Genomic DNA, 15,256 nt, shown 5'->3' with positions numbered 1-15,256 from the left:
GTGAGGATGTTACACAGTGTGTGGATGTTACACAGAGTGAGTATGTTACATAGAATGAGTATATTACACAGAGTGAGAATGTTACACAGAATGAGTATATTACACAGAGTGAGGATGTTACACAGTGTGTGGATGTTACACAGAGTGAGTATGTTACATAGAATGAGTATATTACACAGAGTAAGAATGTTACACAGAGTGAGGATGTTACACAAAGTGAGGTTTTATACTGAGTGAGACTATTACACAGAGGGTAGATGTTTCACAATATGCAGATCTGTCTGACTGGGGAAGTGGAGCTTAGAGTTTGAGATTTCACTGATCACTAACTTATTTTTCCTAAAGTTACCAATTTTTAAAATATTTAAAAGCAAAAACATTTTCAAAAGGAAAATGAACTATTTAAAGACATTTTTAAACGGTATCACCATTGTTTCAGAAAAGATGACACTGTTACCCACCACAGGATTTGAATTTGGGAGTTCCATTTCAAATCCTGGCTTCAGATGAGGGCCAAAGTCAGAAGGGGACATGACAGCTGTTTCATAGTAGTTTTAGCCTCTTTCTGGAAGAGGGCTTAATTCTCAGAACACCAGATATGTAATGCTTGGCCCCCAGACAGCAGTGGCTAAGTTGCAGCATGGAGCCGAAGGGAGACCTGGGGTGGGGAAGCTGGGAGTTTAACTCCATCCAAGCAGAAGGAAGGCTCTCAGGCTCTAAGCTATGAGTATGAGGAGGCATGGGCTGGCAAAGGAAGGAATCCCAACAGTAATGGGAGACAATACTACCCCAACCCGCCCTTGATATTCTAGTACCAAGGCCAGTTCTCTCGGTGGAAATAGAGAGGTCACAGGTCCACAGCAAAACAGAGTGGGACTTCCATAAGATGAACTGACATAGGACATACCAACAGTTATGAGGCTGGGGCAGGACCAGGCGATGTTGCATTCTGTTTTACATACAGTTGCTATGAGTTGGCACAAACTCCATAGCATCTAACAACAACCCTTGATCAAGCCTTTGGGAAAAATACGTCCCAAATATACCCAGTTCAGCACCAAAATCCTATTCTGAAACCACTCTGAGTGTAGACAAAGTGGGGGAAAACAAGTAAGAAAAAGACACATTTCAGGGGAAGATTTGGTCCAGTAAAGCTGAGAAGAAGGGGCAATTGGCTATGGGGAGGAATTTCAGAACAATAATGATAGTACTCTTTTACATTGATCAAACACTGTCACATAACCCTGCCCACAATCTGTCAGGTGGAAACTGTCTTTAGCCCCATGTTATAGAAAAAAGAGGAGGTGGTTCTATATGATAAGCACTGGACTGTGAAGTACAAGGGCCAGTGGTTTTGAACCCACCAGCCGATCCACAGGAGAAAGATGAGGCTTTCTGCTCCCACAAAGATTTAAAGCCTCAAAAACCCTGTATAGTTGGAACCGACTCCACAGCATTTAACAACAACCCCCACCTAGAAGAAGAGACTGAGGTTCAGAGAGGTAACAGCTTTCTGTCAGTCACCCAACTGTAACTGCAGAGCTGGGATGTGAACCAAGTTCGACCTCAGCTCATTCTTCCTGATAGAAAGTCAGAGTAGCCAGACCGGAGGGTGGGGACTGAGGTTAGCAGTAGAAAATATTCATCATTAGACATCTACAGTAGACACAGAACAGGAGGGCACCCACTGAGGTATAGCCTCAGTTATACCAGGTATAACCTCAGTTATATCAGGGTGTACCTGCCCAAGTGGAGAAAAGGATGGAATTAGGGTTGCTAATCAAAGAGGGCTTGAACATCATTTACAAGTTTGTGGAGATTCATGAGCAGCAGACAGAGTTAGAGAAACACAGATACTTATTCCTAATCCTTACCTACAGACAGCATTTTTATGGCCGCTATCCACCTGGGGCTCACCCGCTAGCCAGGCAGGAGTGTAGAACCAGAAAGACCCTTTGCTTAAGTCCAGGCATCTTTGCAGCCTTGGCACTGCCAGCAAGGTCAAAGTCCCCACCATTCCATGTCCAACCACAGGGTCCCCATATCTGCTAACTGGTATTCCCAGTACAGGTGAAGGTCATGATTAAACATTTCACACACTGGCAGAAGTTCCCTCTGTTCCCAAACCACAACTTGATTGGTGAAGAGGGTGAAGGACCCAGGGCCATGACAACTTCCTGTGCATTTTGGTGGAAAGGGGAAAAAACAACAATTAGGTTTTGTTGCAATTAGGCTTTTCCCCACTCTCAGGGTATTTACTGAGCTTCCTTGCACACCTCCTTCCACATCTGGGAAATGTGGATTTTCCTACACTTACCAAAGGCTATTATCAAAAGAACTCATGAGGAAAGGAAGTCTAGCACAATGTCTGGCACCTAGGAGGTCTTCCAATTAGATGACTTCTGCTCTTCCCAAGCGTATGTCAACTGGGAAATAGTATTTTCATGATGACTTTTTAAATACACTTTTAATTTTAGAACAGTTTATTTTAGATTTACAGAATTTTCACGGAGACAGTACAGAGATTCCTCTATACCCACTGTTTCCTATCATCAACATCTTGCAATACTATGATACATTTGACTCAATTAATACATGAAAATGGATACATTATCATTAACTAAATTACTTAGATTTCCTCAGTTTCTCTCTAATGTCCTTTATGTATTCCAACACCCTACCCAAACACCTGGTAGCGTAGCTCTGGTAGCGTAGTGGTTACGAATTGGGCTGCGAACCTTAAGGTCAGTGGTTCGAAACTACCAGCCACTCCGCGGGAGAAAGATGAGGCTTTCTACTCCCGTAAAGATTTACACCCTCGGAACCCCTGTACAGGGTCGCTATGGGTCGGAACCGACTCGATGGCACTTAACAACAACAACAACAACCCAAACACCACATTACATTTACTCAGCAAGTCTCCTTCATCTCCTCTTGGCTCTAACCGTTTCTCTGACTTTCCTTATTTTTGATGACCTTGGCAGTTTTGAGGAGTACTGGTCTGATATTTTGTTGAATGCTCCTTGATGGGGATCTTTCGGACACTTTAGCCACGATTGTTGTTGATGTTGTTTTTAGGTGCTGTTGAGACAGAGTAGAACCATCACGTAGGGTTTTCTAGGCTGTAAAAACCTATGGGGGTGATTCTATTTTCCTCCATGACAGTCAAAATCAATTTGACAGTACATAGAACAACAATACTGTGTTGTTAGCTGCCGTCACTTTGGTCCTGACTCAGGATAATTCCATGCAATTAGATCAGACCATTGCGATCCATAATCGTTTCATTGGCTGATTTTTTTGGAAGTAGATTGCCAGACCTGGACACACCACGGAAACCTGTTCAGTGTGATAGTAACATGCAAACCTCCACCGAGATATGGGTGATAGTGGTGCCTGAGGTGCATTGGACAGGGTTCAAACCCAGATCTCCCACACCGAAGGCAAGAATTCCATCACTGAACCACCCCTCCCCTCACATGTGTGTGTATGTGTGTGTTGTGGTTGTTATTAAGTACCGTCCAGTAGGTTCCAACTCATAGTGACCCTATATAGGGTTTTCAAGAAGTGGCTCGGGGTTTGAACTACAGACATTTTGGTTAGCAGTCTAGTGCTTATCCCACAGAACCACACCAGGACTCCGTATGTATGGTGGTGGTTGGTGGCTATGTGCCATGGTGTCAATTCTGACTCATAGTGACCCTGTATAGGGTTTCCAAGGCTGTAAATCTTTATGGGAGCAGAAAGTCTCATCTTTCTACCATGAACCACTGGTAGTTTCGAACTGAGATTAGCAGTACAACTTGTAACCACTACACTACCAAGCTCCTTATATATATGTGTATACATTAAAAAAAGTTAAAAAACAGCGACACTGCCATCGAGTCTATTCTAACCCATGTTGTTGTTGTTTTTGTAAGTACTGTGGAGTCAGTTCCAACGCATAGTGACCCCACACAGGGTTTCCGAGGCTGTAAGTCTTTATAGGAGCAGAAAGTCTCATCTTTCTCCCGTGGAACGGCTGGTAGTTTTGAACTGCTGACCTTGAGGTTAGCAGCCCGATTCATAACCACTACGCTACCAGAGCCCCTTATTCTAATCCATAGTAACCTGTAAGTCTTTATGGGACCAGGCAGCCTCATTTTTCTTCTGTGGAGCCTTTGGTGGGTTTGAACTGCTGACCTGTGGTTATCCTACAAAGTCACCAGGGCTCCTATATACATGTATCTATAAGTATATACTTATACACATATCTAGAATTGTTTCTCCACCACTTCCCTGTCTGTTTGTTGTCTTTGGGTGGTTTAGGGTTTGCTGTGATGCTGGAACCTATGCCGTCAGTATTTCACATTTCAGCAGGGTCACTCATGGTGGTCAGGTTTCAGTGGAGCTTCCAGACTAAGACAGACTAGGAAGAGAGATCTGGTGACTTACTTCTTTAAAAATTGGCTAATGAAAACCTCATGAGTAACAACAGAGTCTGATACAACGCCTGAACATGAGAACTGGAGAAGAGTGGCTGATCTTCATGATGTGTATACAGTAAAGCTTTCAAGATCTTTATGTTCTGATGTGGCATGACTCAAAAGGAAAAGAAACAGTTGCTGATACCCATTAATAATCAGAATGTGGAATGGATGTAGAAAGTATGAATCTAGGAAAATTGGAAATCATCAAAAATGATGGATACCCTAGGGCATTGTTGTTGTTGTTAAGTGCCATCAAGTCAGTTCTGACTCATAGCGACCCTGTATAGGGTTTCCAAGGATTAGCTGGTGAGCTTGACCCACTGACCTCGCAATTTAAACTGACTTTGCAGTCTAGAACATTAACCCAAAGCGCCACACTAAGCATTAGTGAGCTAAAATAGCAATTCTTGAATCGGACAATCACATGGTCTACTATATACCAGGAAGGAGCTCTTGTAGCATAGTGGTTACAAGTTGGGCTGCCAACCTCAAGGTCAGCAGTTCGAAACTACCAGCGGTTCCGCAGGAGAAAGATGAGGCATTCTGCTCCCGTAAAGATTTGCAGCCTTGGAAACCCTGTGCAGGGTCACTATGAGTCGGAATCTACTCCATGGTACTTAACAACAACAACAACAACAAAAAAAAAATATACCAGGAATGACAAATTGAAGAGGAATAGCATCACATTCATCATCAAAAAGAACATTTCTAGATCTATCCTACAGTGCTGTCATTGATAGGGTAATATCCAGGCATCTATCAGTAAAACCATTAATATGGCTTGGTTCAAATTTACAAGCTAGCAACTAATGCTAAAGATGAGGAAATTGAAGTGTTGTTTTGTTTTTTACCAACATCTACAGTTTGAAATTGATCAAACATGTAATGAAGATGCCTTGATAATTAGTGGTGATTAGAATGCAAATCTCAAAAACAAGAAGAAAAATCAGCAGTTGGAAAATGTAGCATTACTGATAGAAACAATACCACAGATGGCATGATCAAATTTTGTGTGATTAAGGACTTTATAATTGCAAATACCTTTTTCAACAACATAAACAGTGACTGCGGAGTCCTGATGTGGCACTGTGGGTACATGTGCTGGACTGCAAAGTTGGTTTGTACTGCAAGGTAAAGCCTTTCAAGCTTACCAGCCACTCCTCGGAAACCTTATACAGGGCCATTATGAATCAGAATCAGCTCAATGACACTGTACAATAACAACAATACATGTAGAACTCACAGATGGAATATGCAGGAATCAAGCACACTACATCTACTGAAAGAGACATGGAGAAGTTCAACATCGTCAGTTAGAACAAGGCCAGGGGCCTACTGTGGAACAGACCATAAATTGCTCCAATGAAAGTTCAAGATGAAGCTAAAGAAAATTAAAACAAGTCCACAAGAGTCAAAGTACAACCTTGAGTATATTCCACCCAAATTTTGAGACTATCTCAAAAATAGTTATAATGTACTAGATACTAATGACCAAACACCAGATTAGTTGTGGGTGTGATATCACACATGAAGAAACCAAAAGCAAACTCACTGCCATCAAGTTGATTTTGACTCATAGTTGCCGGGGTCTGGCCTCAGCAAGGGGGTGGGTACCCAAAGATGGGGTGTCCGGTGACGATGGTGAGAGAGAGAGAGAGAGAGAGAGAGAGAGAGAGAGAGAGAGAGAGAGAGAGAGAGAGAGAGAAAACAGACACAAAGAAGACAGAGAAAACAGATACAAAGAAGACAGACATACAGGCTTGATGCAAGCTGCCAGACAGACTGCTCAGTGGCTGACATTTTCCCTTCTTGGACTAACTCTAGGTGGGACGTCTGGAGAGGCGAGAGAGAAAAGAAACACTCAGAGACCAGAGTAGATGCAAAACCGGCAGACAGCCTCTTCATACCCTGCAAGCAATAATGCCCGCAAACTTAAGTCTGCGTCCGTCTTTTATTTCCTCTCTTTCAGGGAGGGATCTTTACAGAAGAAGAATGGTATTATTCAGACAAGACAATCTTTAAAATAAGTTAAGCCAGTAAACCTTACTTAAACCAATATTCCTTTCTTCCTTACTGGGTTTAATCTTCACTTGGATCAAACTGATTGAACCCAGGGTGGTCCGAGGGAGTTGCCCCCATTGTCCTTAATCCCGTATTCCCAGAATTTACCACTCCACCCCAAGTGAATATATCCCGGGCAGTTCCTCTCCAGAGCCTCCCTGCTTAATCCCAGTAAACGTGTCCTTGTTCGTCCTCTGAGGAAGTTTTACTGCCTTGGTTCTAGGGGGAATATCTTGACCTTAGAAACTTAGGGGAATATTGCATTTCTCTGTGGACATCCAGGGCTCATGTTTAGAATTAAATAAATATAACTGAACACTAAGATGAAAAACAATTTGCTATTAACTGCCAAGTAGCTAGATCCGTTACACTCGGGCCTATAGGGCCTTGAACCTCTGCATGGTCTGCAACACATAGTGACCCCCTAGAATGGGTTTCGGAGGCTGTAAATCTTTATGGGAGCAGAACGCAAAAGACAAGCAAGCAAGAAAAGACCAAAATGGTTGTCAGAAGAGACTTTGAAATTTGCTCTTGAAGAATCACTAAAGTGAAAGGAAGAAATGATGAAATGAAAAAACTGAACAGAAGATTTCAGAGGGCAGCTCAGGAAGACAAAGTCAAGGAATGTAATGAAATATACAAAGACTTGAGTTAGAAAACCAACACAGAAGACCACACTTGGCATTTTTCAAGTTGAAAGGACTGAAGAAAAAGGTGCTGACTTGAAATACTGAGAGATTCTTTGGGCAATTACTGAATGACACAGGAAGTATCAAAAGATGGAAGGAATACACAGATCAAAGAGTTGGTCATCGTCTAACTCTTTCAGGAGGTAGTCCGTGATCAAAAACTGATGTTATTGAAGGAAGGAAGCTGTTCACGCTGCACTGAAGGCATTTGGGGAAAGCAAGGGTCCGGAATGCCAATTCAGATGTTTCAACAAATGGATGCAAAGCTGGAAGTGCTCAAACTTCCATGTCAAGAAATTTGGAAGACAGCTACCTCGCCAACTGCCCAGAAGAGATCCATATTTGGGCCCATTTAGAAGAAAGGTGACCCAACAAAATGGAAATTATTGATTTACCAGCATGTGATATAAATTTTCATTAAGATCACATGAAAGTAAAGTTTCACTGAAGATCATTTTTTCTAAATGGTAGATTCAGAAGAGGTCGTGGAATGAGGGATACTATTGTTGATGTCAGATGGATCTTGACTAAAAGCAGAGAAGACTAGAAAGATGTTTTTCTGTGTTTTATTGACTATTCAATTGTATGAATCAAAACAATGAGATTAATGGACACAGTGACAAAGAATGGGAATTCCAGAACACTTAATTTTACTCATAGAGAATCTGTACATAGAGCAGGGGATAGTCATTCAAACAGAGCATGGCTTAAAATCAGGAAAGCTGTGTGTCGGGGTGGTAGCCTTCCACCTCACTTGTATTATCTACTGAGCAAATAATCAGAGAAACTGGACAATATGAAGAAGAATGTGGCATCAGGATTGGGGGAGATTGTTGACAGGGAAGAGGACTTGAAACACTTGTTGATGAAGATCAAAGATTACAGTTTCCTGTAAGAATTACACCTCAACATAAAAGGAAACAAAGATTCTCACAACTGGACCAATGAGCAATAATATTATATTTAACAATAAGTGACGAAAATGTTGAAGTCAGTAATTTAATTTATTTGGCTCCACAATCAATGCCCATGAAATCAGTAGACAAAAAAAATAAAAATAAAAATCAGACAACATATTGCATTGGGAAAATTTGCTGCAAAAGCGTTCTTTAAATTGTAAAAAAGCTAAGTTATCATCTTGAGACTAAGGCACACTCTACCCAAGCCATAATATTTTCAATTGTCTCATATGTATGCAACAGTTGGACAATGAATAAGGAAGACCAAAAAATAATTGATGTCTTTGAATTATGGCGTTGGCATAAAATAATAAAGACACCATGTGCTGCCAGAAAAATGAACAAATCTGCCTTGTAAGCAGTACAGCCAGAAACTCAAGGTAGATTTAGAAGAGGATGTGGAATGAGGGATATCATTGATGCACAGCCAGAAGTGAGAATGATGAGACTTTGTCTCATGTATTTTGGATATATTATTAGGAGGGACCAGTCCTTGAAGAAAGACACCTTGTTTGGTAAAGTAGAGGGTTTATGAAAAAGAGGAGGACCCTCAATGAGATGAATTAACACAGTGACAGCAACAATAGACGGAAACATCGCAAACAAAGATTGTGAGAAAGAACCCAGGACCAAGCAGTGCTTTGTTCTGTTGTGGCTGAGTCACAATCAGCTAACAACAACAAATCTAATCCATTCTCATATGGATCATTCTAGCCTCCTTCCCTTGCTTATCCGCAACTTTCTACTTTAACAGTGAAAAGCTTGACCCCCACCACTCACTAGCCGTTTACGAAGTTGTTCAGTTCCAATAAGCATGTATAATGCTTTCAGAATTTTCTTGTGGGAAACAACTTTAACAACTAACATATAGCGCTTAACCCAGTTCCTTTGCATTTAGTCTTATAGATTCCATCCATTCCCAAAGTTACCCTTAATCTCCCACCAACTTCGCATGAATTTGTTCCATGCTCTATGATACAGCTCTATTCTTGTATCACGTTCTGCATTCCATCTGGGGATCCCCTCACCTTTTAGGTTATGTTTTAAATGTTTCATATAAACTAAGGCTGATTCTTTGTGCTGTCAAGTTCTATGCTTTTTGACAAATGCGTTGTGTTCACCATTACAATATCATGCAGAATTGTTTCATTGTTGTAGAAAATCTCCTGTGCTTCATATCTCATTATCACCCCCCACCCCCTGCCCTGACCCTGTGCAATTGCTGACCTGTTTACCCTCTCCATCATTTTGCCTTTTCTAATGTGGCACTGTAAGGAGCTCTGGTAGCGTAGTGGTTATGAATTGGGCTGCGAACCTTAAGGTCAGCGGTTCGAAACTACCAGCTGCTCCGCAGGAGAAAGATGAGGCTTTCTACTCCCATAAAGATTTACACCCTCGGAAACCCTGTACAGGGTCGCTATGGGTCAGAACCGACTCGACAGCACTTAACAACAACACAATGTGGCACTGTAGGATAAGCACTCGACCACAAGGTCAGTTAGAACTGCAAAGTTGGCAGTTCAAACTCACTAGCCACGCCTTGGAAACCCTATACAGGGACACTATGAGTCGGAACCAACTTGATGGCACTTAACAACAATCATGTTATATGAGTAGTTTTTGCAGACCAGCTTTTACTTAGCATTATGCATTTAAGAGTCAGTCATATCTCGTTAGGTCTTAACAATTCCCTTCTTCTTGTCACTGAATACTAATCTATTATGTGGATGTACCTCAATTTATTGACCCATTCTCCTATTGAAAAAACATCTTGATTACCTCCAGTTTGTGTGATTCTGTATTCATAAACATTCAGCTATAAACACTCATGTGCAGGCTTTTGTATGGATATGTTTCCAGTCAGCTGGGTGAGTACATAAGAATTTCATTGCTGGATCATATGGTAAGACTATGTTTAGTTTTATGAGAACTTGCCAAACTGTCTTTCAAAGTGGCTGTACTATTTTTGTATTTCCCACCAGCAATTAATGAGAGATCCTATTGCTTTGGGTAAGGAGTCCTGGTGGCTCTGTAAGATAAGCACAGGACTGCTAACTGTAAAGTCACCAGTTCAAACCCACCAGTCACTCAGAAGAAAAAGGATGACGTTTTCTGTTCCCATAAACTTACATCATGGGAAACCGTATGCAGGTCACTGTGATTGGAATCATCTCAAAGTCCATGAGTGGATTTTAGCTTAGTTTGACAATACTTCACCAGCAGTTGGTATTGTCTGATTTTTGGATTTGTAGTCATTTGAATAGGTGTGCCATGCTGTGCTCATCATTATTTTAATTTGCAATTCCTTTATCACAAATGATGTTGAATATCTCTTTATATTTTTATTTGCTGTCTATCTCCCTTGGTACCTGTTTAAATCTTTTGTCCATGTTTACACTAAATTATTTGTTTCCTTATTTGTTGTTGTTAAGTGCCATCGAGTCGGTTCCGACCCATAGAGACCCTGTACAGGGTTTCCGAGGGTGTAAATCTTTTACGGGAGTAGAAAGCCTCGTCTTTCTCCCGCGGAGCGGCTGGTAGTTTCGAACCGCTGACCTTAAGGTTCGCAGCCCGATTCGTAACCACAACGCTACCAGAGCTCCTTGTGTTTCCTTATTGTTGAATGAAATTATGTATGTTGGATGGTGGTGGTGGTTATGAGCTATGGAGTCAGTTCTGACTTATAGCAACCCTGCATAGGGTTTCTGGGGCTGTAAATCTTTATGGGAACAGAAAGCCTCATTTTTCTCCCATGGGCAGCTGGTATTTTCAAACTGCTGACCTTGAGGTTAGCAGCCTGACTTGTAAGTACGACGCTACCAGAGCTTCTTATATGTTGGAATCAAGTTGTTGGGTTTTTTTTTCCTTGATGTTGGCCCGATCCCTCCTGGTCCATCTGCCCCTGCCCACCTGTATCTGCACCATCCTGAGTCCAGAACACATGACTCGTTCACTCTACCAGCCCTGCACGCCCAGGCTCAGAGGAATAGGAAGGGGTAGCTGGGACCAGCATATTCTTGGCCACCTCCCTTGGGCCCCTAATTGAGTCTGAGAAAGCTCAGTCAGACTGAACTGAGCCCACCCACTTCCCTACCCCTGGGAGTCCCCTGTGAACTTCAGATAGTTCCCTGAACCTCCTGAGATCCTAGGGAGATCCCCTCACCTCCATCTCAGACCTGGCTCATCAGCAATTTCAGAGCAAATCACTCGAAGCCTACAATGTTGTAAACCTGTAAGGGTCTTTGAATGCATGGAGTTCATGTTATAGATGAATAAACTGGGGCTCAGCTGATAGTCCTGCATTTTCCAGCTATTTCTAGGAAAAGATGCTCACCAGGAAAAGGTAAACTGAGTTAGATATGTCTAGGATTAAACATAGTTAAATTGTTAGTCCTTTGTTATTCAAAATGCAGCAACATCAACACCACCTGAAAGCATCTTTGAAATGCAGGCTCTCAGGCCCCTCTCCAGACCTATGGCATCAAAATCTGCATTTTAACCAGATCACAACCCTCCCTCCAAAGTTGATTCAAATGTTCATTAAAGTTTAAGGACTACTGTGTTCATTCATTCATTTATCAAGCCATTGAGTGTCTACCATGTGTCAGACACTGCAGACTCACCACTAGGTAGATTGCACCTGCCCTCATGAGTGGACACTGGCATCATCAAATCCCTTTGCAAAAATTCACCCACTGGTTTACTATAATTATTACTTATTGCATACATAAAGAGTAAAGGGTATTTTAAGACTCAAAGACCTGAGGAGCAGGTAGGGTTATGCTAAGTTAGGGACAATATGGAAGATGAATTCGGGTGCCTGATGGGGCTCAAATAAAAAGAGGGAGAGCAAGAGAATGGCGCCAGTGAAGAGTCCCAAATATACCTGTTCTCAAGTCCTGAAGAGCATTTCTTGGGACTGATGTTCTGTGGAATAATATCCTTTAAAAACTGTTGTCTGGGAGTTATGTGACCTTCCCAAGATTCAAGAGGATGGTAATGTGGGAGCCCAAACCCAGCTCTCTCCCATCACACTAGACCATCTTATCCTGGTCAGCACCAAGGTCCCAAGGTGACATGGAGAACCAAGGCCCTGGGCATCAATCTGGCTGCCTGCCAGGCTGGGCATACAGGCAAGTTATTGCCATGGGGCAGCAAATTCTGGAAAATATGTGCTTTAGAAGTAACATAATTATCATTCTCTAAAATTAGGTTCATAGTCTAAACAAGCTCAAGTCTTCCTTCTGCAAAAAAACAAACAATGGCAGGCAGGAAACCTGCAGAGATGCCTGTCCTGTGGGCCAACAGGCTTGCTCGTCTCCCTGCTGAGCTAAAAAGGGAAGCAGCATGCAAAAATGTAAATATTTTATTATTTTTCAAATACCACCTATTCTACTCTCAGCCCACCTGGCTCTGTCTGTCCACCGCAGAGGCGTCTCTGGAGCCCCTCCCCCCACCCTCACAGGCTTTGGCCGCGAAATACATAGATATATTTTTTCAGAAGCCATTATCTGAACTGCTGATGTAATAAGGCCCGAGTATATGAAATTCACTTAATAACTCACGCGTAGTTATTTATTGTGAACCTGGGTGCATTCTCCTGTGATTCCATTTCCCAGCGAAATATAAGTGCACCTTTCATCATGAGCGCCTGAATTTATGGCAAACAGACCAAGTGACATTAAGAAAGCCGCACAATCCCTTCATTCAGTCTTTAATAAGGAAGCCAAGGAAAAATTATCCTAGCTGGTTTGCGGGTGACAGCACAAAAACTTTCTGGAGTCAGAAAGTTAGCACCGCGCCTCCTTGTCAGCCCATTAAAAAGCAACGCTGGCGTGGCATGATATTAGAACCATGTGTGGGAAGGAATTTCTCCTCTGGTAAGACATTCCAAATACTGTCTCCAAGCCAAAGACTTTGGTGTTAGACTAATTTAAGCAGCATGTTGAAATCAGCGCTCAAGACTTTGATCATACGGAGATCATTTGTTACAAATTGAACTAACCCAGTCTCTATTTCTGGCGGATCAGAACTCTGGATTTGTTGAATTAAATGCCTCATTTAGTGCCGTTTGCACATGAAAAGGAACGCTGAGCTCAGGAATCTGATAGTGAATTTTTCACCTAACCAACAGGTCTACATTTTTATTACTTTTAAACCTAATCCATACTCGGTCCACACTGTTCCTAATAACCCTAGGGCTGTTCAGAGTGAAGTTTTAAATCAACTCCCATGTTATTGGGGGTGGGAGGGTTTGAAGGGCGGTGGCAGGGCACTAGAGGTTGCTGAGCCATCCTTGAATTATCAAACCATGTAATAAAGAACATATTGGAACCCTGAACTGGGAGAAAAAAGAAAAATAAATAAATTAGTCTTCAGTTGTTATTTACTGTCTAAATAGCCCAGTTTCCTTTCATGACAATGGTGGGCTAAAATGGCAAAATGATTTTGCAAAATGATTTTGCAGATTTTGTACCATTGCTCGTCTGGTCCGGTTGAAACTATGAGAGAAGGAGGTTAAAAGGGCACAGAATAGACCATTTCCACATATGGCTACACTTTCTTTTCATTTTTGAAGTTATAATATCTTTAACTGTAGATAATGATATTATAAACTGTCATTTAGTGCATTTTAAGTATATTACATACATGAAACAAAGATCTAGAAGGAGCTGCAGCTGAAGTCCTAACAAAAACATTGTGACTCAAATCTACCAGGCAGGAGACAGGTATGAGGTTTGCTAAGCATGTTGCTTAGCAGATAATCACAAACACAGATTGTGAGCTGATCAGGGTGCATAAATTGTGTTCCCAGTCAAACCTGGGCAACGATGATTTAATAGTAATTAACCGTTAATTATTAACACTGGGGGTCAACAAGCTACTTTGTGGCATGGTTTTACTTTTACATTATCTGGTTCATCCGTAATTTTGTTTCCTATATTTACTTCTGGGGAGTGGAGAGGATATTAAAAAACCATCAGCTATTAAAACAGGCCTGACATCTCAACAAGAAAACCAAACAAACAACTAAAGTGTCTATATTGATGAAGGTGATTCTCTCTTAAGCCCTGTGTGCAGTTAATTCATAAGTACCCTCACCTGCAGGCTTAGGGTTCCTCTTGAATAAGATTATCTGAATTTAAAAGGAAAAGAAATCATTAATTCATTGGATTTTTTTTTTTTTTTAATGTTACTGTTCTTCTGTGCCAGGAAATCAGCGATGATTCCTTAGTTTCACTGGCATGAAGATGAGGTTGATTTCCCCGCCTTTGGAGAAAGAAAATGGTTACAAAACAGATAACGGTAATAAATGTTTTATTGGTGAAAAAAGAAAGATCAAATCTTTAATGAAATCAGGATGGGCTGAGAGATGAACTCCATGTGAACTCACCAGGACTCATGGAACTTCAATTAAAACAATTTCAGGAGGGCAGCTGAAAGCAAGGCTCTTGGGATTGTAATTAAAATTGAGCAATGTTTTAGCACCATGTTTTCTAGGGAGATCCCGAGAATGTGTGGTGGCCCAGGGAAGGAGGCCAGAGGGGTGAGGGAGTCTATGAGAAGGGGTTAGGATTCCAGGCAGTGCAGGTAAGACATCTCAGGTACTAGACTCCCAGGCAGCTGCTAACAATGACATTGTTGAATATACTCTTTTCCCCTTCCATCCACATGGTTGTAGAGAACCAGTTTCTGGGAGCTGACGACTAGTGTTGTCAAATTTCTTTTTTTTAATGACTTTCTGTCAACATACATAAGGACTTGAGTTAGAAAAGAGCATTGTTGTTGTTGTTAAGTGTCGTCACGTTGGTTCTGACTCAGAGCGACCCTGTACAGGGTTTCCAAGGAGTGACTCGTGAGCTTGAACCACCAACCTTGCATTTCAAACTAACTTTGTAGTCCAATGTATTAACCTGCAGCACTACACCAGGACTCCAGAAAAGAGCATTAAGGCCACATAATGTTGCTGGTAACAGCATGGATTCTAGAGGCACAGTTGTGAGTTAAAAATCTTCCTTATACTGTGTGATCTTAGGCAAGCCACTTAACCTCTCTGATCCTTGTTTTCTCTGCTGTA

This window comes from Chrysochloris asiatica, unplaced genomic scaffold (assembly GCF_000296735.1).
Source record: "Chrysochloris asiatica unplaced genomic scaffold, ChrAsi1.0 scaffold00055, whole genome shotgun sequence".
In the NCBI taxonomy this organism is placed as follows: Eukaryota; Metazoa; Chordata; class Mammalia; order Afrosoricida; family Chrysochloridae; genus Chrysochloris; species Chrysochloris asiatica.
The sequence above is the reverse complement of the archived record's forward strand: the minus strand, read 5'-3'. Positions refer to the sequence as shown.